We start from the raw sequence: 25,965 nt of genomic DNA, 5'->3' as shown, positions 1-25,965 counted from the left end.
TAGTTGTATGGATGTTGTCCCATGCTTGTGTTGGTTGTGTGCCAGAGTGTGGCAGGTTCTGTGTCTGGATGTGGCGGGTCCAGGTGGAAGGTGTTTGTTGTCGTTGGGAGGCTTTTGTGTGAAAGGGAGATGTTGTGGCTGGATCTGGTATGAAAGGGAGATGTTATGTTGTGGTGGAATGTGGTATGAAAGGGAAATGTTATATTGTAGTCATGTCTTGTCACTGGCCTGGCGTGCTTGCTATCAGTATGTTGATGCACAAATGCAGCTCAGGAGAATGTTGAGTGGATCTGTGTGTGAATGTTCTGAGAGTGTCAGTTGGGATGATAGGATGGCCGGTGGGTCTACTCCTCTGTTAGTACTGTTAATACCTATCCATGATACTGTCCTGTCCATACGTGACTGTACCATAAGAGTAACTGGAATATGTACATACTGTACAATAAAGGCTTACCTGGACTAATGTAGACTACCCAGCAGGTCTGTGTATGAGTGCTGGGTGCTGATGACTATAGAGCGGTGTTATGTTTTAGCCTATCCTGGTTCTGTGGCCATTCCCTATGTATGTGTGAGTTTGAGTCTGGAACGTTTGGTGTGGTGTATTCCTTTTAGAATGTTATGGTGTGAGTGCCAAGGTTCTCCCTCTGTCAGTTGAAAAATGAGCTGGGCAGAGGGGGACCGGTGGATGTTTCTTTCCCTCATGTATTTGTCCTACCTATAACTTTAATTACCTATAATCTATACTACGAACCTACTAAAGTCTCCTAACTAAACTTGGACTCCTGTGTCATCATTCAACGCCTCAATCTGCGTTTTAACACTGGCGACGAGAATTGTTGTTTACCAAGGAACAAGAAACAGGAAAGAAAAGAGGGAACACGCAGGACATCAAGGACAACAAAGGCAAGAGTGGCATTGAGTGGCCACCAGGAAGAAGCAGGGACTTTGAAGCATCCACGGTCCCCCCCCGCCCGGGCCCCAAGATAAGCGCGCCCTGTGCATGCTTTAATAGAGGCAGGCTCATCTGTGCCTGCAGGGGCTGCGCTGCGAGGCTGTAGTTCGTTGGTAAATGATTTTGGGACTGTATTTCAGTGAACAATAACAGCGCGCAAGGGGCCGGAGATATAAGGCGGAAAAAGTAGATAGCATCTCATATATGCAGCTCAATTAGCGGTCGGGGAGATATTAAACATTTAAGCAGTGTCTCAAAACTATTACCGTCCTGGAATTTTGTCGAGGTGCAGGCTGCGCTGGCAGATTGCTGGTGTGGTCCATTAGGACGGGCAGCAGTCCTGTGGGCGACGGTTGGTCTGGAGAGCTCTGACCGTGACTATTCCCTCCGTCCTTATGATGATGTCATGGACCAGTGTTGGGTATTGGTGATGGTCCGCTGTGGTAGAACGTTTTCTCTAACGCTCCTGATGCTGTGCGCGCTGTGTCCACGTCACAATAGACTGTGAGTCAGGGGAGGAAGAAGCTTGTGCCACCAACGCAATCTGCTGTACGCCATCACATTCTGTCAACTGCGACAACGAACTAGTGAAGGGAATTAAAAGTAAAGGACTTTACTGCGTGATTACGTGCATTGGCACGTCAGGAAGATGATTCAGGAAGCACAATGCTGCAATGATTCAGGAAGCACATTACTACATGGGTAACATCAGTGACTCTGCTGAACCTGGAAGTAAGATTTTTTTTCATAGTTATGTCAACTACGCGACATGAACTACGGATCTATTACAATCCCAGGAGTTTGCCTTATGGAAGTTTGCAGTGTCTAGGTGGAACTTCAACGATAGAATATGTTGTCAATGTAAGGCAATCTGCCGGACACATCCAGTGCAAGGGGCTGCAACCCGTTGCAAGTACAGGAAGTTTCCTTTTGGTGACAGTATTGGCAAAATTGTGTTTTGGTGATATTACAATTTATTTTTTTAGTCAGTATCACTACTGTTGGACTGCGAAAAGCGTTTATGTTCAGCGTATTTAGAGCCATCTGCTATACTATGCGTGATGTTTTTCTGTAGGCAATTATCTTATGATGAAACGTCTTTTAATATTGGAATTGCAAAGAACATCACATGCTGCAATGTTGTTTAAAAAAATGTAGAGCATTTATATGGAAAGCGATGCGAAGTGTGGCATGTGTGTTGCTCTACAGTGGCAATGTGTTTTGGTGTTTCTTGATTGGTGCCAAAATAGTCATTGGTGTGTGTCAAAAGTGTAGGCTTGAGTGTTGCCCAATAGTGAGAAATGGAATTTTTTTTTGAGCCATATGTTGGCAATGCGCCAATAAGCACTTTGTTATTATGGTGCCAATGTGTTTTGTTTGGCAAGTGTTTTTGGGAATTGCATTGGATCTAATGCTATGGTGCCAATGTGGTTATTGGCAAGTTTTAATTGGAAATGGTATGGGCCTATGGTTATGGTACCAATGGTTTTTATCAAGTTTTTAGGTAATAGTATGGAATTTATGAAACCAAAGGAAATGCCAGTTAAGAAAATGTACAGTGCAGTTTGCACTAACCCAACATTTTTTTCCACACTTACACCTCAACAAAGACACTGCAGGCATTACGTTTTTGAACCTTTATTGTGGCGCACCTAAAAATTCAGATTATCAAAACCTGTTTTGCTGAATTTGTCTTGTTGTTTTTGTGTGGATATTGTGAGTGCCACAGAACTACTGCATTTCTTTGATGTGTTCACCTTTACAATGTTTTTCATCAACCTAACTATTTTCCATAGGTATTTCAAACAAATGAACCCTGCAAGCAAGATTTTTGGGACTCGCTCTGGTGATGTTATTTAAAACGTTTTATATTCTCAAAATTCAAGCTGAATTCGTTCATTAGTTTTTTTTGTTAAGGAAAACTGTGAGTTATCAATTGAAGACAGCTGTGTGATTGTGGTTTTGTGAACGTCTGGTTGCAGGGTGAGAGCATGGTTTGCTCATTAGCTATTATTGAGTTAGGTATTGAACCTCAACAATGCCAAAGTTAATGTGCTCAGTTGTGGAGAGCATTTAGTTGTTCAGATAGTAGACCTTCAGTGGTTCCATTGTTAATATGCTCAGTGGTGAGCATTGGTTGTTCGAGGTCTGTGGCCAGGTTACAGACCTGGTATTGTGTTGGCACACTGCTTGTGTCAATTTGTTGGTAAGTAAATGTTGATCTTTTGGTTGGGTATCAACTTTGGTGATATATGTCACCAATATTGTGGTTGTTGCCCAGCAGTATGTTAGGTAGAGGCCCATTGTGTCTCAATTTTGTATATGCATTAGGCAGATAGAGGGGAATAACCCTGTGGTTTCTGTCAGGAAGCTTTGATGTTGGTGAATGTTAGTACAGGGTTAATGAGTGATGTAGGTCGTTAGGATTGTCGATTAGATTGTGGGCTGGTCCCTGTAGCAGAGTTCCACAATTGGCCGTTGTGGTTCTGGTCATAGTATTGAAGTGGTTTAGCTATTTTATAGCCATGCTATGGACTGGGATGGGAATAGCGTTTTGCTTTCAGTGGTTTGCAGGATGGATTTTGGAAGAATAGTTGTTTGAGATTTATGTGTTCATTGACTTCTCCCTCTGCTTCTCTCCTTTAATTGTGTTGTAATGAAAGGGGGGAGATGTGTTATGTTTTATCCTGGGTCTGTGGCCATTCCCTATGTATGTGTGAGTTTGAGTCTGGAACGTTTGGTGTGGTGTATTCCATTTAGAATGTTATGAGATGAGTGCCAAGGTTCTCCCTCTGTCAGTTGAAAAATGAGCTGGGCAGAGGGGGACCGGTGGATGTGTCTTTCTCTCATGTACTTGTCTTATTTGTAACGTTATTTACCTGCTATATATTCCGAACCTACTAAAGTCAAGTAACGTAACAAAGGCTCCTGTGTCATCATTCCAAGACTACAAACCTTTATTTTAACAAGCGGCTTTACAACAGTGCAAGCTTTATTTTGGGGATTCAAGCCAAATCCCTGGACTGTAATTTTAAGTTAAATGCAGATGCATATGTCAGTCCATCCACTCATGAACTGGTAGAGTATTAGGCTCCAGGCAGATTGCCCATTTGTTAAATTAAAGACCCTGATAAGACATTCCTTTGTTCATAACATCAGATGTCTATTGGAATTGATTTAGTCCACGCACAAATACAATTCAGCTTGAATGCTTGCATTTAAAGAGATGGGAACTACACTTTTATTGTATTTCCTGAACCATGTGTCCTTTTGTTTGATCCTGGAAAAAGGTAAGACCACAACCAACTGTTTTTCCGATCTTCTTTACTGAGGTTCCTCTGAATGTCTCTCTCCACAATTGGGCTGCATAAAAACTACCTGTGCTTCACCAAGGAGCTTCTTATGTAAACACATGGGATTCTATTATGTCATAATGCAATAGCCTGGGCAGGAGGCCAAGACTAAACATAAATGAACAACTTTAAATGAATACATGTATACATCTACTTAAGTAATACAGTGAATGGTGACAGGCACCAGTTTAAATGTATACATTGATGATAAGGTAGATGTACACGATATAACACATCTCCCCCTTTTTACCAATAGAGGGAATAATGAGAATTCATTTTTTGCATGCAACCCTAGCTTTGTAGAACATTCTTCCATCTTCAAGTAACACAGCTCCACACAAAACTTTCTTGACTACTACAGGACCCTCATACCTTCTTTTTCTCTTCTGCTCCAGTCAAAGACTGATGCAGCCCGCTGGCGAGCGCACAGTGTGCCGACAAAGGGTTGCTGCCCACAGCAGTTGAGCAACAGCATTGAGCAGGGGTTCAGTAGTTCTCCGCTTGCCGGCAACAATGGGAGCTCAGGCAAGACTCCAAACAAATGTGGCGCACTGAGGGAGTTCCGACGGCAATGCAGAGGCTTCAAGGGTGGCCCAGAGATGAGCGGACAAGTCAGCCAAGCATGGATAAGTCCCTGTGATGAACAAAACTGATCAAGGAGGTCAGTGAGAGTTAGGAAGGCAGTAATTAGTACAAGCAACGCAGTAATTGAAGTAGCAAGCAGCTGTAGATTCTCGGATAAGAAAATTAAAGATGGGGAGAGGGGCACGCACCAGCTTGTTGACTAATGTTAGATCCTGGAAAAAGGTAAGACCACAACCAACTGTTTTTCCTATCTGCTTTAATGAGGTTCCTCTAAATGCTCCACACTCAGGCTGCACAATAAAACACCTATTTATAAAACTGATACAGATTTGGATGTAGAATATTACCATGTATGAATTGTCCATAATTCACACATTGTAATAAATCCATCATGCATGCATTGACAAAAACATAAATTATGTCTCTGAATTCAGAATACTTGTACAAATCTGAATTATATATGATCCTCATCCCCATATAGAAATATACAAACATTTCAATTCCTCATTCCTCATGGGAGGGCTCATAGCTAACATCAAAATACATTGGGCCAGAAGAAGCCAGGAGTGAGATGTGCTGATAGGTCACCAGTGCAGCACACAATCCTATTGGGCAGACTGATAGAGGCACTCCAGTACCCACAGGGCATAGCAGTGGAGAAGTGCCAAGCATACACAAGGGGGGAGAACCCCATCTCCAGTGTCACCGAGGCAGCAGATGTGGAAGAAAAACGAGCCGCCTACTTTGGGGACATTTTAGAAATTGATGCTTCGTCCCCAGCACACAGTTATGCACGAAAAATGATACATAGCCTGCAGCCATCGACCTGCGGCAACTGATCAGGTAAGTCGAATCTGAGTGTGTTGTATTGTGCTGTGCTCAAAAACATAGCCTTTTTCCCCCCTTTGGGCAAGTCGAATCTGTGTGTGTTGTATTGTGCTGTGCTCAAATACTTAGCCAGCAACTTGGCCGCATGCACTCCCTCTCATCGTACGTCCCCCGCATCCTGTTCTGTTCCCCCTCCTGCGCTTCTCTTCCTTCCTCTCACAACTCAGCCCTTCCCTCTTTGATCTATTATGTACTGTTCTGACACTGTCTCATGCTGCACTGTTTTTCTTGAATTACTTCGCATTGCCTGCATTCTTCTTCTAGGTTGCTGTTGGGTTCTGTGCCTTGTTTACGGTATTGTTGACTGTATTGACTTGGTGTTTGCTCTCTACGGTTCTTGATATTATGTTGTTATCCACAGTTTGTGGCAATTGCCTGCATTCTTCACTTCTAGGTTCCCTGCTGAAATCTGTGTTTTTGATTTTGGCCCTGTATTACATCCGCTTTCTTTATTTCCAGGTTCTCTGTTGTGATGTGTGCTTTGCCTTGGTTCTGTACTACTTCTGCATTCTCTACCTCTAGATTCCCTGTTGTGGTCTTTTCTTTCTGATAGTTCTGTACTGCATCTGATTTGTAGGTCCGTTGTTCTTGTTCTTTGTTGTGTCCCACTCACCTTCGTGTCCCCCCTGTGCCTCCCTCCTGGCTGCCCCCCATGTGTGACCTCGCCTACCCTTGCCTGGGCTCCCCTCTCCCTAACCCCTCTTTCCTATGTGCACCCCTTATGGTACTCTCTGCCTCACCTATCTTTTCTAACTGCTTTTCTATCAACTATCCTATTCTTCTCACGTCTGGCCGGAAGAAGCTCAAAAGGGACAAACTGGTCTCCAACCCAGGCCTCCCTATCGCTGAAACCTATACCAGTGCTTCCTCCAGACAGACCCTTACCGAAATACTCTTTGTCTTTCCCTCTCCAAGTCTATGGACCCCCATATGGTCTCTGTTCTCTCTCCTTTTCCTCTTCTACCATTAATGGTGGCACCCGGTGGGAGGCCCTCCTGGCCCCCTTCTACTCCTCTAAGACCATCATTAATGTCTACTTATATGGCACCATCTTGGTCCAGGGCCCTCAGGCCAATTTCCTATTCTTTGATAGATGCTTCCCGCACCTTATCAACTTCTTTTCCTCTACAGCTATCCCTTCTTACCCCTCTCTGGATCCTCTGCTGCCTTCTTCCTCTGCCACCTCTTCAGCACCCCCTGATGCTACTCTGGCCACCCTGTTGCCTCCCTCCGCTGCCACCCCTCTGGCACTCTCTTCTCCCTCTCTGACTACCCTGCTTTTTCTTCCTTCCTCCTCTGCCCATCCTCGGGCACCTGCAACACTTCCGCAGGGTGTACCTCTGGCCTGTACCTCTCCCCAGAAGTCCTTCAAATGTGGCAAACTGCTCCACATCGCTACTCTCAATTCTTGTTCAGCTGTCAAACACTCCTCTGACATCTGCCTTCCCTTGGTTTTATTCGGATGTACTCAATCTCACAGAGACTTGGTTAACAGCCAGCTCTGTCACAAGTTTCGACACTCTCCTTCCCCATGGCTACAAGATCCTCTCCGAACCCAGAACCAACCATCCTAGTGAGGGTGTAGCCTTGATTTTTCCAGAGTGGATCACTGCTTCTATCATTCCAATACAGCACTACCTCTTTGAATTTCAGGTCTACGGGCTCTCCATCTCTCCTGGCCTCTCTCTCACTATGGACACTATATACAGGCTGCCTGGCCAGGTCACATTCTTCTTCTCTGAGTGGACTGACCTCTCCTCCTCACTCCTTGCCTCTACCTCCCAACTTCACCTCACAGACTTGAACATTCACCTGGATGCCACTAGCCCTTCATCAGGACTCTTTAGCAACCTCTGCCATTCTCTCTCTCTCTCTCTCTCTCTCTCTCTCTCTCTCTCTCTCCCTCTCTCTCTCTCTCTCTCTCTCTCTCTATCTCTTCTTCCCTCTGGCCCGACTCACTCTGCAGGACACACCCTGGATGTTCTGTTCTCCTCAGACATCCCCTTCTCTAACCCTCTCACCACTCCTCTCTCTTGGAGTGATCACTTTCTCCTATCTTCTCACCTCTCTCTCTTCTCGCAGGTCAATCTGACTCCAGCACTGCCACCTACCTTCTCAGTCATCCGACCCATGAAGCGTGTGTCATTTGAGGCTTTTGCCGCTACTTTTTCTCCTCCTCCTGCACCTTTGGCTGACTCATACCTTGACACAGCCCTTTCTATCCTTCATCTCTCTATCTCTAACACTCTGGATGTCCTTACCCCTGTCATGAGGATCCGTGTGAAGCCCAAATCAAATTGCAACTCTTGGTACAATTCAGACCTCGCCGCTCTTAAAGCCAAGTGTAGGGCAGCAGAGAGGAAGTGGAGGGCCTCGGGTGCACCCTCTGACAAACTGGCATGCTACCTGCTCCAAAGGCAGTACAGACTCTCTGTCCTCTCTAAGAAGAGAGCCTACACCCAAGCCCACATTTCTGTGGCGTCTAACAACTCGACCAAACCTTTCAAAATCTGCAAGTAGCTGGCAGTCTCTACCCCTCCTGTTCCCTCGCAGGCCCTCTGCACGGCCTTGGCCTCTCATTTTGCTACTAAAACTCAGGACATATTTTCAACCCTTTCTTCATCTACCTGTTCTTCCTCCTACTCTACCACTCCTGGCCCATCTGAGGCCCTCTCTCCTCCTCCTTTTCCCTCCTTTCCCCTGTTCGGCCCTGCCGAAGTCAGATCAAAGCAGGTTCTCCCCTGCTCATCCAGATCAATCAAGGACCACATCGACACCCTTGCTCCAGCCTTGGCCAATCTCTGCAATCACTCCTTTGCCACTGGAACTTTCCCCTCCCCTTAAGCACTCTCTTGTGCACCCCCTTATAAAGAAGCCCTTGGCCGATCCTTCCTTTCCGGCTAACTATCACCCAATCTACATCACTCCTTTCCTGGGGAAACTCTTGGAAACACTGGCCATCTCCAAGCTTAATCTACATACGGAATCTGTTGTTTGCCTCCACGACCACCAACCTGGCTTCAGAGCTGCCAGAAGCACGGAAACTGCTCTCCTGACACCCGTGAAGACTTGCTCTACAATCATGACTTTAATCTCCCTTCTGTCCTCATTCTCCCTGCTCAATCATCTCCAGGACAACCCTTGTATTACTGATCAGGCCCTGGCCTGGTTCACCTCCTTTCTCACTGACCAAACCGCTCAGGTCCAACTAAGGTGTTTCCTCTCTTCTATCTCTCTCTCTCTACTTGTGGTGTTCCCCAGGAGTCTAACCACTCTCCCTGGCTCTTCAACCACTACATGGCACCTCTTCCCCACCCTATTGCTACGTTCTGCTCCAATTTTCCATATTATGCGGATGACACTCAGCTCTCTTTCAGGCTGAATATTGGACCTGTCATGGGTCAATGGAGATGGTTGGTTTTTTGAGATTGTACTTTTGTCTCTCTGTTTCGTTCCCTTACTCTTGTTGGTTTTATGGCGGGTGATGTGTTATGTCTTGCTTTCTCCCCTGTTCCTGTGTTGTGACCCTGGGTGCTGTGGAATGCTTGTAGAAAGCTTGCCTGTGAAATGTTGAGAGAGGGTTTGTGTGTGTGTGTTCCTTGGGGGGCAGTTGGAAGTGGGCTGCTGAATTGAGTAGGTGCTGGTGGATGTCTCCTATGTCTTTCTCTACTTGAAGATCCTTTTGTACTTACCTGCTAGCTAATATCCTAGAAACATGTATGTAAGTAAAGAAGATACAAACCCCTGCTTGGCCTACCTGTGTCATCACTGAAGTACCCAATTAACATAATGCAAAAGAAGTGAAACATTTCACCTCATATATCAAATAATACTGTAACAGTAGTAATAGTGCAGAAGTAGTCTATGTATGTTGTGCCAAATGCCAAGCTATTTCCCATTAGGCCAGGGAGGTGAGGCCGCTACCCGATAGTCCCCCTGGGAGTGGTACTCAGCAGGTGGATTGCATGGGGAGGGAAACCCTTCATGGGACCACTGACAATCCACTTGGGAGAATGCAGTATTCCCCTCCTTCACGTCTGTCCTCTACTTCCCTTCACCCAACTCAGTCCCCACTTTCCTTATCTTCTATTCAGACCATTCTAGTCCCCTATACTTTTGTATGTTACAGTGGAGTGAAATGTATAATTCACACGAAGGGGATGAGGAAGAGGGAGACTCACCCTAGCTTAATGCAAAGGATTACTGAGATGAAGGAGGAAAAATCCCACCGTGGAACCAACCCACACGGTACAGTTGTCAAGAAGCAATCCCAATCATAAAAAGGGAAGAAAAACTCAATGGTTGGTGGAATCTGCCCTGGAGGAGCAAGGAACAAGATGCTTGTTCTATGCCATAGAATGCAAAGGCTAAGAGCTGAGACGCAAAGGCGTGTTGCAAGGAGAGAGAGGTCCAAGCAAGGTGGACCTGGCCAGAGGCAGGGGGAAAGGAAGCCAAAGCCAAAAGCAGACCGAGAACGAAGACACAGGCAGCCGGAGACACAAGTAAGAATCTGGAGCTGTGGAACCGCGGGAAAGGGAATGCCAAACGCAGCTGCAGCAGACACACTCTGCTCTGCCACCTGATGAAACTGGAGACCACCCAGACGATTCCCAAAGGTAGGGAAAGGGTTGGGCTGGCGGCGAGGGCATTAAGAGAGCAGCTGAAAACCCATGCAGGCATATCCCAAAGAGCACACAGGGATGCACGTGTTACTATATTTGTTACAAACTTTGTAAATCATGTAAAGATATTCCAAAGAGCACAAGGGGATACGAGTGGCATTATACGTGATACAGATTTGATAAATCAAGCAAATACATCCTGGAGAGTACAAAGGGTTGAAAGAACTATGAGAATGTGGTAAAGCAAGGATGTCATCCTAAAGATTTCAAAAGGATAAAAGAGAGGATACTCAGACAAATACCAACCTCAAGAAAATGCCTATTTGTGATAGTACCTGGCAGGAGAGTATACCAGGTCTGTCCGAGTTGTTGGTATGGTTTTTGGGTTGTTAGGCTCAGCCATATGGGTATTTAAGAGGGGTATGACAGTGGCATCTAATGAAAGAAACAGGATAAAAAAGGGGATAGAGAGGTGTAATTTAGCGATGTCAGTCCTTTAACATTCTGGGGTGCGAAGGGGTCTGTGGGCGCACAGGAAGGTTTGGCAGAGCAGAGGATGGGTAGTGTGGAAAAAATCTGAGTGAATGGGGGGTAAGAATGTGGGATAGTGGAGAGAAGGTATTGAGGGGTGGGAGGGAAAGGAGACTAGTGAGATTAGGGATTTGTAAGCCTTTTGCAGTGAGAGACGAAAGAATGAAGTGTGGTCGGTGGGAGAAGGGTAAATACTGATTGTCCTGGATAGTTTGCGACAGTAAAAATGGAGAGAAGAGATGAGGTTGGTGTAGCAGTGTGATGTAACAGAGTATGGGGAGTGATTCCTTGTAGGCGACAAGAAGAACATGGGAAAGGATTTTACAGCAGAGATGGATGTCCATATAGTATGATGAATCAGTAGTGATTCCCCCCAGAATCTTGAACTGGGACCCTTCTCATGTGGCCAGGGGAAGGCAGATGCTTCCTGATCCCAACCATGGGGCTGGTGTTCTGCGGGAGGATCACATGGGGTGGGAACAGGCCAGGAGGAAGGAGAAACTCCCTTGTTTAATTTTCCCTGAAACCCCAATCTTGGAATGGCTTATTGTAAGGTAGACGAAGTTAGGAAAACTAACTTGGTTGGCAGGGATTTCAGGTCCCATAATTCCTTCAGTACTGTGACGAGGAAGAGGGATGCAGAGGAATATTGCTATGGGAGCAGTCAGCTAATTAGTGTAAATGACCTACACCTGAGGGAGACTGAGAGGCATAAAAACCCCCCTCAGGTGCAGGAAGAGGGAGAACATAAACAGCAGGAGCAGCAGGGGAGAAGAAAGCAGCGTGGGCTGCAGAGGAAGGTGAAGCTGGTGCGAGAGAAAACGCTGGGACCATTGTGCAGCCAAGAGCGGTGTCAAGTCCTGAGAGGGTCTTTGCCTCAAGCTATTTCTGTTGCAGAGGTTGCGCAGTGGGAAGCATAAGAACGGGACGCTTTCCCATTGAAGGTTTGTTGTGCAGAGGTTGTGCAGCAGGAAGAGGAAGTAGCGAGGGAAGTGTGCTCTCGTTAAAGGCTTTAGGTGGCTGGGTTGCACCTGAGCCTCTGTCGAGCAGAGGAAGCTCCAATTTCGAGTGGTGTGAGTGAAGGTGGACCAGACGAAGCTGTTTGCCTGACCGCGAGGAGCCACAATAACAGAAGACCTGCGAACACCAAGCGGAGCTAGATCGAGTGACTTACCTTGTGAGTTCAAAGCTTGCAAGTGACTCTGGAGCGCCCTGACGCTATCCACGGCTATCCACGGCAGGCAGTTTCACTTGCGTGTGAGTGAGAGAAGCAGTGATTTCAATTCTGAATACTGAACCGTACGCAACCAACAAATGTTTTACTTATTAAACCAAAGTGACTGTGCAAGCAAGCATTTGAGTTGGTGGAAAGGCCAAAAACCCTGTGGCAAAGCTTTAGTCCAAACAAAAGCGTTCAAACAATACCAAGCCAAGAGTATTTAAAAACCCAGCAATACCAATACAACAACCATTGCTCAAGGTCTCGGGAGGATAGCTCAGGGGCAACGTGCTCACCTTACAAGTAAGACGACATGGAGCACCACAGGTTTGACCCGGGGTCCGTGCTTAGAAACCTCTGGGTATTAAGCACGTGATAAATAACCTATCATATCAAATAACCTATCACGGGAAGAGGGGAATAATGGGAACCCCAAGAGTTTTAAGAATTTCTGTTTATGTGTTGTGAAATACAAATCACTAGATGATATAAACACACATTGCCAAAGCCCAGACAGAAATAGTGTAAGACCACTTTCTGGTCACTATTCTGAAGAAGATTATCCAGAGGGAGAGAAGCATAGTTACAGAGGAATCCTAAAGAGCACTAATGTGATTTCTTGTTTCACCAAAAATGGTTTAAAGTGTGATGCTAACTAAACCTTGTGAAGTTGTTGTTCTTAGTTGGAAGTTACCACTGAAGCACACTTTGTTCTTTTGTGAAGTATTAGACGGCAGGCGAGTAAACCTGTGTGGCAAGTTGCTGAAGTAGAAGGCCTGGCATGACTGAAAACCAGGTAGTAGTTGATGAGAGTGCTAAACTGTGGTTCTAACAAAGAACTCTTTAAATCGGTTCTTACTCCGAAAGGAGTTGGAACACACTATTGCTTTTAAAATCAAAGGTATGGAATGGAATAGATGGAATGGAATAGATTTTGTAAAGTGCAACATTTGCCTGAGAGCATCTTGGTGCTCCCTACAGAGCTGTGAAAGAGATAGCCTAGAAAATAAACATTTTCAGAGCTTTGCGAAAAGCCAGAGGAATTGGGGTAGCTCTGAGAGAAAGAGGTAGAGAATTCCAGATAACAGCCGCAGCCACTAAGAAAGTGCAGCCACCAATGCAGCTATATTTGACCGATGGAACAGTCAGCAAGCAAGCGTTAGCTGACCGCAGAGCATGGCTCTGGATGTAGGGCGAGAAGTTTGCCATGAGGTATTCCACCGGTGACCATAGAAAACTTGGTGGACCAGGTACAAGGCCTTGAATTGAATATGTTTGGCCACCGGCAGCCAATGGAGTTTGTGGAGAACAGGGGAAATGTGACAGCCGCGAGGAGTAGAAGTCACCAATTGGGCAGCAGCATTATGGAGGACTTGCAGGCCATGAAGTATATAAGCAGGTTGGCCAAAGTACAGAGTGTTGCAATAGTACAATGAGGATGTAACCAGGGCAGAAATGACAAAGACACAGAGATGCTTCGGGATATAGAGGATGACCCAATACAAGAGCCTCTGCTGAAAATGGCCCCGCTGGCACACAGAGCTGACTGTGACTCCACGGACAAGGATGCAGTGAGTTTAACCCCAACGAGCTTGACCATTGAGACTGGCCGAGGAAAGGGGCCCAGGGAGGCAGGTCAGAAAGCTGGTGTCCAAAGAGTAGCAGCAGTGGGAGGGGCACCACCAAAACCTCGGTTTTATCACCATTCAGCTTAAGCCAGTTGGAATGAATCCATTCTCCCAAGGCCTCCAGACAGGCACGAAATCTGGCAGCTGACTCATGGCTGGAGAGATCCAGGCGAAACAGTATCTGTGTGTCGTTGGTGTAGGAATAACAGAGGAAGCCATGAGAGAATATCAGTTTGGTCAAAGGCTGGACATAGACGTTAAATATGACCGGGGAGACAGCAGACCCTTGAGGAACCCCACATGATCTAGCCATAGCTGCAGGAAAAAAAGGAGGGAGTGATAGAATTTGACAACGGTCAGAGAGGAAGGAAGAGAACCAATCAAGGACGGTGCACGAGAGGCTGGCACCTGCCAGGCGGTTTAGCAGGACTCCATGATCGATGATGTCAAAGGCGGCTGACGGGTCCAATAGAATCAGAGCACTGATGCTGCCCCCGTCATGAGTCTGCGCCAAATCGTCCATGACAGAGACCAGGACACTCTCGGTCCCACGTCCTGGGCTAAACCCCGATTATGAGGGGTGAAAGAAAGAGGATTCCTCAAGAAAAGTGGAGAGTAGTGGACAGACCAGGGATTCAAGAAGTTTCTTTGGGAAAGGTAAAAGAGAGATAGGATGGAAGTTAGAAGGGATCAGTGGATCCAACAAGGATTTCTTTAACAGTGGGATAACAGTGGCCAGTTTAAGGGAGGCAATGATCACTCCCGCAGAGAGAGATGTATTAACTGCTTCTGTCAACAAATGAGCAATGTGAGGAAGGATATCATTAATAAGATGGAGAGGAATAGGATCAGGAGGGGATGATGACCTGAGCTTACTAACAGCAGTAGTCACCTCCAGAACAGAGAAAGTAGGAAACACAGACCAAGTAGCGGCCGGCGGAGGCTTAGATGGCTCAATATCATTTGCTGCTATATAAGTTAGCTGTTTGTACCATTTGCTGCTATTTTAAAGTTAGTTGTTTGTACCATGTGCTTCTATTTTAAAGTTAGCTATCAGTACCATTTGCTGCTATTTTAAAGTTAGCTGTTAGTACCATCTGTTGCTACTTCAAAGTTAGCAGTTACTACCATTTGCTGTAATTTAAAAGTTAGCTATCAGTACTATTCGCAGCTTTTTTGACCTTGGCTGCACCCAGGGACTACCCTGTGCTACCCCCATCCTGCCTTTCCCCCATCCTGTCCCCGCCCCAACCCCCCTCCGCTACTCTCTCTTTTCTTCCCCCTCCTCCACAACACCTATGGCACTCTCTGTCTCTCATATTTTTTCTACCGGTTTCTCCATTGACTATTCTACCCTTCTCACTAAGTCTGGTAGGAAGAAGTTCAAAAAGGATATTTTGTCCTCTAACCCTGGTCTCCCTATCGCTGACACCTACTCCAGCGCTTCCTCTAGAAAGACGCTCACCGACATCCTCTTTGTCGTTCCTTCGCCAGACCTTTGGACTCCTCATATGGTCTCTGTGCTCTCCACCTTCTCTTCCTAACCTATTAACGGTGGCACCCAGTGGGAGGACTCCTGGACCCCTTCCCCTTCTCTAAGGTAATCATTAATGTCTACTTTAATGGCACCGTCATGGTCCAAGGCCCTCAGGCCAACCTTCTCCTCTTTGATAGACGCTTCCTATGCCTCATCAATTTCCTTTCTTCTCCTGCTGTCCCGTCTCTCCCTTCTACAGCTTTCTTGCCTCCCCCTCTGGCTCCTCCTTGGCTAACTTACCCTCTCCTCCTTCCTCTTCTGTCCCCCCTCAGGCTCCTTCTACACCTCCGCAGGGCATACCTCTGATTTGTACCCCTCCCCGGAAGTCCTTCAAGGATGGCAACATTCATCATATTGCCACTCTCAACCCTCAAACAGCTGTCAAACACTCCTCTGACATCTGCCACCTCCTGGAAGAACTTGACCTAGATGACCACCGTCTCACAAAGACAAGGTTCACGGCCAGCTCTGTCACAAGTCTTGACACTCTCCTCCCCGATAGCTACAGATACTCTCCGCGCCCAGATCCAACCGGTCCGGAGGGGGTGTAGACTTAATCTTCCAGGAGTAGATTCCTGCCTTTGTCATTCCTTGTTACGCTCACCTGGCTCCCACAGAGGCATCGATCTGAACTGGACAGCTGCGGTGTCCACCAATGTGACGCATAGGGCCGAGATGACGGACTGGACTGGCCCACCTAGGTTCGTTTGCTTGGCCCTTAGGAATATTCTTCTGCAAATGGAGAAAGGGAATTAACCACCCGTGGAGTTGAGCGTAAATCCCCCCACCCCCGCTGTTCTCCCCACAGATCATCTTTGATGTCCCCTCTTATAGTCTCACCTAATGGTTTGAAAAGATGAGCTCCTGCATTGAGCGCAGGGGCGCGTTAATAACCAGTTTCTTCACTGGCTCGAAGGAATTGGTGAGTTCCAGAACAATATTGACTCCGAAAAGTATGTAGTTCGTAAGAGTTCACATGTCTGACTTTCACTCTTGTCCGATTCCTTACAGTTTGCAGCTTGACCCCAGCGAAGAGTTCCTCGTGGTAGCTGACGAAGTTCAGGTAAGGATTTGGCGTATCCTACACAGTTCAATAAAATAAGGCCAGAATTTAACCTGTTGCTTGGTCCCTTATTCAGGTGTGGAGAGAAAATATGAAGTTCGGGGAATAATGCCTCCGGCGGTAAAGTTAGGTAAGTCTATTGCGCTGAGAAGAGTTCCCCCTGTTTGTCCCTTTGTCTCACCTTGTTGTCATCTTTTTTCCCTTAGGGGCCGGGGTACGGCGAGGATGCAATGGAGGCTGCGCCGACCCGTGAAGAGGAATAGTACCCCTGGCGGTAATCAGGTAAGTCTATGGGGGTAGTTACTATTGCCTCTGTTTATTCCCTTGGCTCACCTTTGCTGTTCTTGTGTTCCCCTTAGGTGCCAGAGTGCGGTGGGAACGTGCAGAAGGATGCGGTGGATCGTGAGGATGCTGCGAAGGCCGGTGAGTTAAGCGGGCGTTGCAGCAGGCGAGGCGGCACGCGTAAAATGCTTCTTTCTTCCAGCTCGAAGGCGCAGTTGATCCAGAATCCAGGCAAGGATCAAAGGTTTTGCTCTTATTCTAACCTTTTCTCCTTCTGTTCCTTCCTTTTTCTAGGAGCTGCAGACTCGAGGCGGGCGTGGCAGAAGACTGGATGCAGGCTTGCAGACACGGTGAGCGTTACGCTGCTGGAAGCAGAATAACGCGATGCGTGTGCTGCTCTTCGGGCGTGGTTTAAATAGCCTCCAAAGTAGTCCCAGGTAAGTATTCCTCCCCAGCCCCACCCGAGTAAAAAATAGTCCCTAGGTAAAATAGTCCCTTCCAAGCCTCATTTGGCTTGGAGCTCTGCAGCATGGTCTGCATCAGGTAAGCTTGCAGCATGGTCTGCATCAGGTAAGTTCCACTCCATGAGCCTGGCACCTATGGTGCCAGGACTGACTCTCCATATGAGCCTGGCGCCATAGGCGCCAGGACCGCACCCAAACAGCCCCTAGCAGGGGTTTTTGGGCTTGCTCAAAATAACGTGATGCCTGCTTCCGGGGTTGCTGGACCTGGTCTGGTTCCTTGGGGCTAGGCATCATGACAGCACTCACCCCCAAGGTCCCTGCTAAAGTCATTCTTCCCTGTGGTTTTGGTTTGTCTGGGAAATTTTGGTGGAATCTTTTCACCAATCGAGGTGCATGTACGTGGTCACTAGGTTCCCAAGACCTTTCCTGTGGTCCGTAACCTTTCCAGTCGATGAAATAAAAAAGTTTTGACTTCACCATCTTGGAGTCCAGGATGTTCTTAACTTCAAATTCGGGTTCCCTGTCTATAAGGACAGGGTCTGGTGGCTTGGTTAGTCAAGTCCCTGGTTGCACTGGCTTCAAAAGTGACACATGAAAGATGGGATGAATTTGCATATTAGCAGGTAAGTCCAACTTGACGGCCACAAGGTTGATAATGGCCTTAATAGAGTAAGGTCCCAAATATCTAGGGTTAAAGGTCCGTGTTCCCTTGAGAGGTATGTGTTTTGTCGCCAACTATACTTGATCCCCTATCTGGTACTGTGTAGTATCACTTCTATGCCGATCAGCATCTTTCTTATATTTCTCCTTCGCCTGTTTTAAATGTGCAGTTGCCTCCTTAAAGGCTTGTGTAATCGTAGCGTGCAGATGGTCCACTGCGGGCATTTCTAAGTGTTGGGGTGAGTCAAGGTCTGAGGTTCGAGGGTGGTGCCCATATAGGGTATAAAAGGGACTTTGTCAAGTTCCAGAATGTACTGAATTATTGTATGCATATTCAGCGATCCAAAGAATGTCCTTCCAATTACTCTCAGTTTGATGTAACATACAACGCAGGTATTGTTCAAGAGTCTGGTTGGTCCTCTCCGTTTGACCATCGGTCTGGGGGTGGTGACTGGTCGATAATCTCATGTCGATTTGCGCCAATTGACAACATTTCTTCCAAAAATGTGAAATGAATTGACTGCCCCAGTCAGAGACCAACACGGACAGAAATCCATGTATGCGAACAATGTTTTCGAGGAATTCTTTGATTGAGGCTGAAGGTAGTCCTTTTAAAGGAATAAAGTGGGCCATCTTGGAAAAAAGATCCACAATAACTAGAATGGTGTTAAACCCATTACAAGGAGGTAGATCAGTAATAAAGTCTAACGATAAGGTGTGCCGTGGTGTAGTCAGAATGTTTAAAGGTTGTAAGAGTCCAGCTGTTTTTTTCTTTTGACTTTTGTTTTGGGCGCAAATACCACAAGACATCACAAATGATTTAATATCCTTTCGCCAGGTGGGCCACCAGAATTGTCTTTTAATTTTAGCTTCAGTTTTTGCAATGCCTGGGTGCCCCTCCATTAGGGTATCATGATAACGGGAAATGACTAGCTCTTGTAGTTCCTTGTGTGGCAGAAATAGTCGCCCTTGGTAATAAGGCAGATCATTGGCGACAGAGTAGTCCGGGCCTTTCTTTACCCAGTCCTGCAGGGCTGTAGGATCAAAGAGTTGCTGGATCTTTAGCTGAATGTCCTCTAGTGTCTGTAGAGTAGTCATGCCAAGAATCCTTTGTTCGGAAATTATAGGTACTGGTTCTGGGTTCACTTCTGCCTCTCCCATCCCTATTCGGGATAAGGCGTCTGCTTTACATTCTTAAAACCTGGTTGATAGGTTATCACAAAATCGAACTCGGCAAAGAACAATGCCTATCGGAGTTGACGTGACGATTGGGCCTTGGCTGTTTTGAAATGCTGTAATGGCTAATAATTCTTTGTCGGTAACCACATAGTTTAACTCGGGTGCCGAGAACCTTCTGGACCAAAATGCTACTGGGTAAATCTGGCCAGTTTCGGTGTCCTTTTGAGACAGGACAGCTCCCATGGCTAGACTGGATGCATCAGTTTCCACTATGTATGGAAGTTCAGGGCGCGGGTGCTTTAACACAGGTGCAGACGTGAATTTCGCTTTCAGCTCTTGGAAGGCTTTTTCAGCTTCTTCAATCCACATAAAGCGTTTATTTTTTCGCAAGAGTGCTGTGATGGGATGTACGACATGTGAAAAATCTGGGATGAATCTGCGGTAGAAATTGGCAAAGCCGAGCATGCTTTGTTCTCCTTTAACTGAACTTGGTGATGGCCACTTAAGGATTGCGTCCACCTTTCGTGAGTCCATTCGGACTCCCTTTGGGGTCAGGATAAACCCAAGGAATTCAACTTCTGTGGCATGAAAAACGCATTTTTCTAGTTTTGCATATAGTTTGTGCTGGCGCAATTTCTCAAGGACTGCTCGGACGTGTTTCACATGGTCAGATTCTGAAGAGGAGTATACTAGAATATCATCGATATACACGACAACACAAACGTCAATGAGTTCACGAAGGACATCGTTCATGAAGTATTGGAAGGCTGCTGGCGCATTGCACAACCCGAAAGGCATCCCCTGGTATTCGAATAACCCATACTTAGTGCGGAAAGCAGTCTTCCATTCGTCGCCCTCTTTTACACGTACTAGATGGTATGCCCCCCGGAGATCTAATTTAGTGTATATACAAGCGTCCTTCACTTGGTCTAGTAGTTCAGGGATCAGAGGCAAAAGGTACCGGTTCTTAACAGTTATCTGGTTCAATGCGCGGTAGTCTATGCACGTTCTGAGGTCACCTTCCTTTTTGGGCACGAAGAACAAAGCTGAAGAATCAGGGGACTTGGATGGGCGAATAAAGCCATTGGCAAGGTACTGGTCTAAGTATTGTCGTAGGTGAAGGTTCTCAGGTTCCGTAAGGGCATAGATCCTGCTACAAGGGGGTTGTGCACCGGGTATGAGATTGATTTGACAATCGTATGATCTGTGAGGAGGTAAGGTGTTTGCCTGTTCCTTTTGGAAGACATCCTGGAATTTTTGGTATTCTGGAGGTAGTTGCATGACTGCTGTGGTTACTGTGGCCAGGCCTGCGTTCTGATTTTTCTTTGGGTAACAGGTTTGTGCACAATCCGGGAAGGTTATTCTCTTCTCTCGCCAATCAATACAAGGATTATGTGTTTCCAACCAAGGTATCCCCAGTATTATTTGGAACTGTGGGGCTTTGATAGATCAAACACAATAGTCTCTCGATGCCCATCCTGACCCAATAGTGTCATCTCTGTGGTGGAATGAGTTACAGGCCCAGAGGCAATTTCAGTTCCATCGACTATGGTGATGACATCTGAGGTGGTTTTTCGGCAGAGAGGTAGATTCATCCTGGAAGCCAATTCATAGTCCACATAGTTTCCTATGGCCCCGCTATCAATGTATGCCCGTAAGGCGTGCATACGCGATGGATGCCCTGAATCTACGAGGACCATTGGTATGATGAAATGCGAGGTCTGAGTATCCTTCTTCAAGCTCGGCAAGCAGATCTCTACGCTTGTCGGGCGTGGTCGTTTCCCGAGTCTGACTCCATATGGCTTTTATCAGCAGCTCCTACCACCTTCTTGGGTGGTTTTACAGGGCAATCCCGTAGAAAATGCCCAGAAGTTCCACAATATAGACACAATTGCATTTGCCGTCTCTTTTCTCTTTCCTTCTGGGTTAAGGGTCCTTTAACCCCTCCGATTTGCATGGGTTCTGAAGCATCAGCTCCTTTGGGGTTAGCGTGGGTTTTGACCAACACCCGATTCTCAAACTTGGCTCGATCAGCCTTTCTGTTCTGAAGTCTGTGCTCTAACTGGACCACTAAGTCTATATATTCAGCGCAGTCTTGAGGTGGGTTCACGACTTGAGCCAAGACATCCTTGAGTTCTCCTCGAAGCCCTCAATGAAATAACGTGATTCGTTTTACCTCAGGCCATCCAGTTTCCACTATCAACCTATTAAAGGTTGCGATGTAGGATAGAAGGTCCTGGTTACCCTGTCGTAGGGACAAAAGTCCGTTATCCAGGGCCTGTCCTTGGGAGTGCCGGGCAAATAGTCTTTCCATGCTAGTTTTAAAGCCCTGAAAATCCCAAAGAATGGGGTCATCCTGAGTAACTAGTGGAATTGAACAATCAGCTGCACTGCCGCTGAGATATGACAATACAAAGGTTACCTTGGCTTGATCGTTTGGGAAGGCTCCAGGTCTGCATAAAAAGTGCAAGCGGCATTGGTTCATAAACACGGCAAACCTTTTGGGATCTCCGGCAAAGCGTTCGGGTGGAGCTAATGCAATATTTCCTGGTAGGTTTATTTGCACAGGGTTACTCGATAACACAGGAGCTGGGCTTACCCCGGAACCAGGTAGGGGTGCTTGTCCAGCCTGGCTTTGCAATAGTTGCCTAGCAAGGTCATCAGTTCGCTCCTTTGACAAAATCATTTCTCTCCTAAGAGCATTGGTTTCTTGACGGGCGGAATGCACTTCAGCCCTCAGTTCCCCTAGTAATTGGGCCAATTGGTCAGTCTCTGAGGTATCCATAACGCCCGGGTGGGAATTTGTGGGTAGGCTTCGCGTTCTGTTACGCTCACCTGGCTCCCAAAGAGGCGTCGATCTGAACTGGACAGCTGCGGTCTCCACCAATGTGATGCGTAGTGTCGAGAAGACGGACTGGACTGGCCCACCTAGCTTCGTTTGCTTGGCCCTTAGGAATATCCTTCTGCAAATGGAGAAAGGAAATTAACCACCCGTGGAGTTGAGCATAAATCCCCCCACCCCCGCTGTTCTCCCCACAGATCACCTTTGATGTCCCCTCTTATAGTCTCACCTGATGGTTTGAAAAGATGAGCTCTCCATCCTGCATTGAGTGCAGAGGCGCGTTGATAACTAGTTGCTTCACTGGCTCGAAGGAATTGGGTTCCAGAACAATATTGACTCCGAAAAGTATGTAGTTCGTAAGAGTTCACATGTCTGACTTTCACTCTTGTCCGATTCCTTGCAGTTTGCAGCTTGACCCCAGCAAAGAGTTCCTCGTGGTAGCTGACGAAGTTCAGGTAAGAATTTGGCTTATCCTACACAGTTCAATAAAATAAGGCCAGAATGTAACCTTTTGCTTGCTCCCTTATTCAGGTGTGGAGAGAAAATATGAAGTTCGGGGAATAATGCCTCCGGCTGTAAAATTAGGTAAGTCTATTGCGGTGAGAAGAGTTCCCCTTGTTTGTCCCTTTGTCTCACCTTGTTGTCCTTTTGTTCCCCTTAGGGGCCGGGGTATGGCGAGGATGCAATGGAGGCTGCGCCAACCCGTGAAGCGGAATAGTACCCCCGGCGGTAATCAGGTAAGTCTATGGTGGTAGTTACTATTGCCTCTCTTTATTCCCTTGGCACACCTTTGCTGTTCTTGTGTTCCCCTTAGGTGCCAGAGTGCGGTGGGAACGTGCAGAAGGATGCGGTGGATTGTGAGGATGCTGCGAAGGCCTGTGAGTTCAGCGCGGCGTTGCAGTAGGTGAGGCGGCGTGCGTAAAATGCTTCTTTCTTCCAGCTCGAAGGTGCGGTGGATCCAGAATTCAGGCAAGGATCGAAGGTTTTGCTCTTGCAGACACGGTGAGCGTTACGGTGCTGGATGCAGAATAACGCGAAGCGTGTGCTGCTCTTCGGGCGTGGTTTAAATAGCCTCCAAAGTAGTCCCAGGAAAGTATTCCTCCCCAGTCCCACCCGAGTAAAAAATAGTCCCTAGGTAAAATAGTCCCTTCCAAGCCTCATTTGGCTAAGAGCGCTGCAGCATGGTCTGCATCAGGTAAGCTTGCAGCATGGTCTGCATCAGGTAAGTTCCACTCCATGAGCCTGGCGCCTATGGCGCCAGGACTGACTCTCCATATGAGCCTGACGCCATAGGCGCCAGGACCGCACCCCAAACAGCCCCTAGCAGGGGTTTTTGGGCTTGCTAAAAATAACGTGATGCCTGCTTCCGGGGTTGCTGGACCTGGTCTGGTTCCCCAGGGGTAGGCATCATGACATTCCTATGCAGGCTTACTCCTCTTTTAAATGCCTATGCAGGCTTTCTCTCTCTTCTGGCCACTCTCTTACCGTGGCTACTATCTATCAGCCACTTGGTCAAATCACCTCCTTCCTCTCTGAGTGTCAGGACCTCACCTCCTCCCTCCTGGCCTCAACCACTCAACTCCTCCTTCTTGGAGACTTCAACATCCATCTGGATGCTTCCTGTCCTTCCTCTGGACTTTTCCGCGACCTCTGTAACTCTCTCTATTTCTATTTTTCCCTCTGGCCAGACTCTGCTGGGCACACTCTGGATGCTGTGATCTCTTCAGACCTTCCCCTCTCTATCCCTCTGACCAATCCTCTCTCCTGTAGTGATCACTCTCTCCTTCCCTCCCATCTATCCCTCTCTACCCCAAGCCAACTCCAACACTGCCACCTACCTTCTTGGTCATCAGACCCATGAAGCGTGTGTCAGTTGAGGCTTTTGCTAGCACTTTCGCTCCCCATCCTCCTCCTCTGGCTGACTCACATCCTGACACAGCCCTTTCCGTGCTCTACTCTTCTATCTATGATACTCTTGATGTTCTTGCCCCTGTATTGAAGATCTGCTTGAAGCCCAAAGCCAATTGCAACTCTTGGTATGACTCTGACATAGTTACCCTTAAATGCATGTGTAGGGTGGTTGAAAGGAAATGGCGGGCTTCTTGTGCATCCTCTGACAAACTGGCCTGCTCCAAAGGCAATACCGGCATCTTGTCCACACTGAGAAGAGAGCCCATATCCAAGCCTGCGTCTTTATGGCATCTAACAACTCGGCCAACTCTTTAAAATCTGCAAGGAGCTGGCCAACCCTGCGGCAGTCTCTACTTCTCCTGTTGCCTCCCAGGCCATCTGCATGGCCCTTGCCCTTCATTTCATCTAAAAAAATCCAGGACATCCTGTCCACCCTCTCTTCCTCTCCCCCTCCTCCCACCCCTACCTCTGGCCCCACTGCAGCCGCCTCTCCTCCCTCTTTCTCAATCTATGAAAGTCTCATGAAAACAGGTTATTTCCTGTTCGTCCAAAACCATCAAGAACCACATCAACACCCATGCTCCTGCTCTGGCTGACTTCTGCAACCACTCCTTCACCTCTGGAGCCTTCCCCTCCCCTCTGAAGTATTCTCTTGTGCACTCTCTTCTCAAGAAACCCATAGCCGACCCCTCTTGCCCTGCTAACTATCGCCCGATCTCTATCACTCCTTTCCTGGGCAAACTCCTGGAAAAGCTGGCCATCTCCCAGCTTAATCTTCACACCGATTCTGTTGGTTGTTTGTAATGGGTTAATGACAGCATATTGGTGCACCTTTCTCATTTCAAAATGTTCTTCATGTGTGTTTGCATCATTTTCAGGTGAGTTTCGCTGCGTTTTATATGTTGGGCTAGCGTTCTGGCCCGTTTTGTGTACTTTGTCGTGATAAAATGTAGATATTGGGCAGTGATGGGTTAATGACAGCATATTGTTGCACCTTTCTCATTTCAAAATGTTCCTCATGTGTGTTTGTATCATTTTCAGTTGAGTTTTGCTGCCGTTTTATATGTTGGGGTATCATCCCGGCCCATTCCGGGACTTTTTGGGGATAAAATGTAGATTTTGGGCAGTAATGGGTGACAGCATATGGTTGCACCTCTCATGTCAAAATGTTCTTCATATGTGTCTGCATCATTTTCAGTTGAGTTTCGCTGTTGTTTTATATGTTAGGGTAGCATTCCGGCCCGTTCCGGGTAGTTTTAGGTGATAAAATGTAGATTTTGTGCAGTAATTGGTTAATGACGCATATTGGTGCACCTTTCTCATTTCAAAATGTTCTTCATGTGTGTTTTACATCTTTTTCAGGTGAGTTTTGCTGCCGTTTTATATGTTGGGGTAGCGTTCCGGCCCATTCCGGGTACTTTTTGGGGATAAAATGTTGATTTTGGGCAGTGATGGGTTAATGACAGCATATTGGTGCACCTTTCTCATTTCAAAATGTTCTTCATCTGTGTTTGCATCATTTTCAGTTGAGTTTTGCTGCCATTTTTTATGTTAGTTTAGCGTTCCGGCCCATTCCGGGTACTTTTTGGGGATAAAATGTAGATTTTGGGCAGTGATGGGTTAATGACAGCATATTGGTGCACCTGTCTCATTTCAAAATGTTCTTCATGTGTGTTTGCATCATTTTCAGTTGAGTTTCGCTGCCGGTTCATATGTTAGTGTAGCGTTCCGGCCCGTTCCGGGTACTTTTTCGTGATAAAATGTATATTTTGGGCAGTAATTGGTTAATGACAGCATATTGGTGCACCTTTCTCATTTAAAAATGTTCTTCATGTGCATTTGCATCATTTTCAGTTGAGTTTTGCTGCCGTTTTATATCTTAGGGTAGCGTTCCGGCCCATTCTGGGTACTTTTTTGGGATAAAATATAGATGTTGAGCAGTGATGGGTTAATGACAGCATATTGGTGGAGCTTTCTCATTTAAAAATGTTCTTCATGTGCGTTTGCATCATTTTCAGGTGAGTTTTGCTGCCATTTTATATGTTAGGGTACCATTCCGGCCCGTTCTAGTGCGTTCCGGGTTTTACACACACCCGAAATTATCGAATCATGATTAATCGAAAAACAGAAAACGACCTAAGGCCAGGTTACATTGATAAGTCTATTCATATATAGGTTACACAGTTTCCTGAAGACCGATACTGTGAGCGGACTCAGCCAATGACTGTACCTTCAGAGGACATAACCAA

This window comes from Ambystoma mexicanum, chromosome 11 (assembly GCF_040938575.1).
Source record: "Ambystoma mexicanum isolate Mex_15411 chromosome 11, UKY_AmexF1_1, whole genome shotgun sequence".
In the NCBI taxonomy this organism is placed as follows: domain Eukaryota; kingdom Metazoa; phylum Chordata; class Amphibia; order Caudata; family Ambystomatidae; genus Ambystoma; species Ambystoma mexicanum.
Note: the sequence above shows the minus strand (reverse complement) of the source record.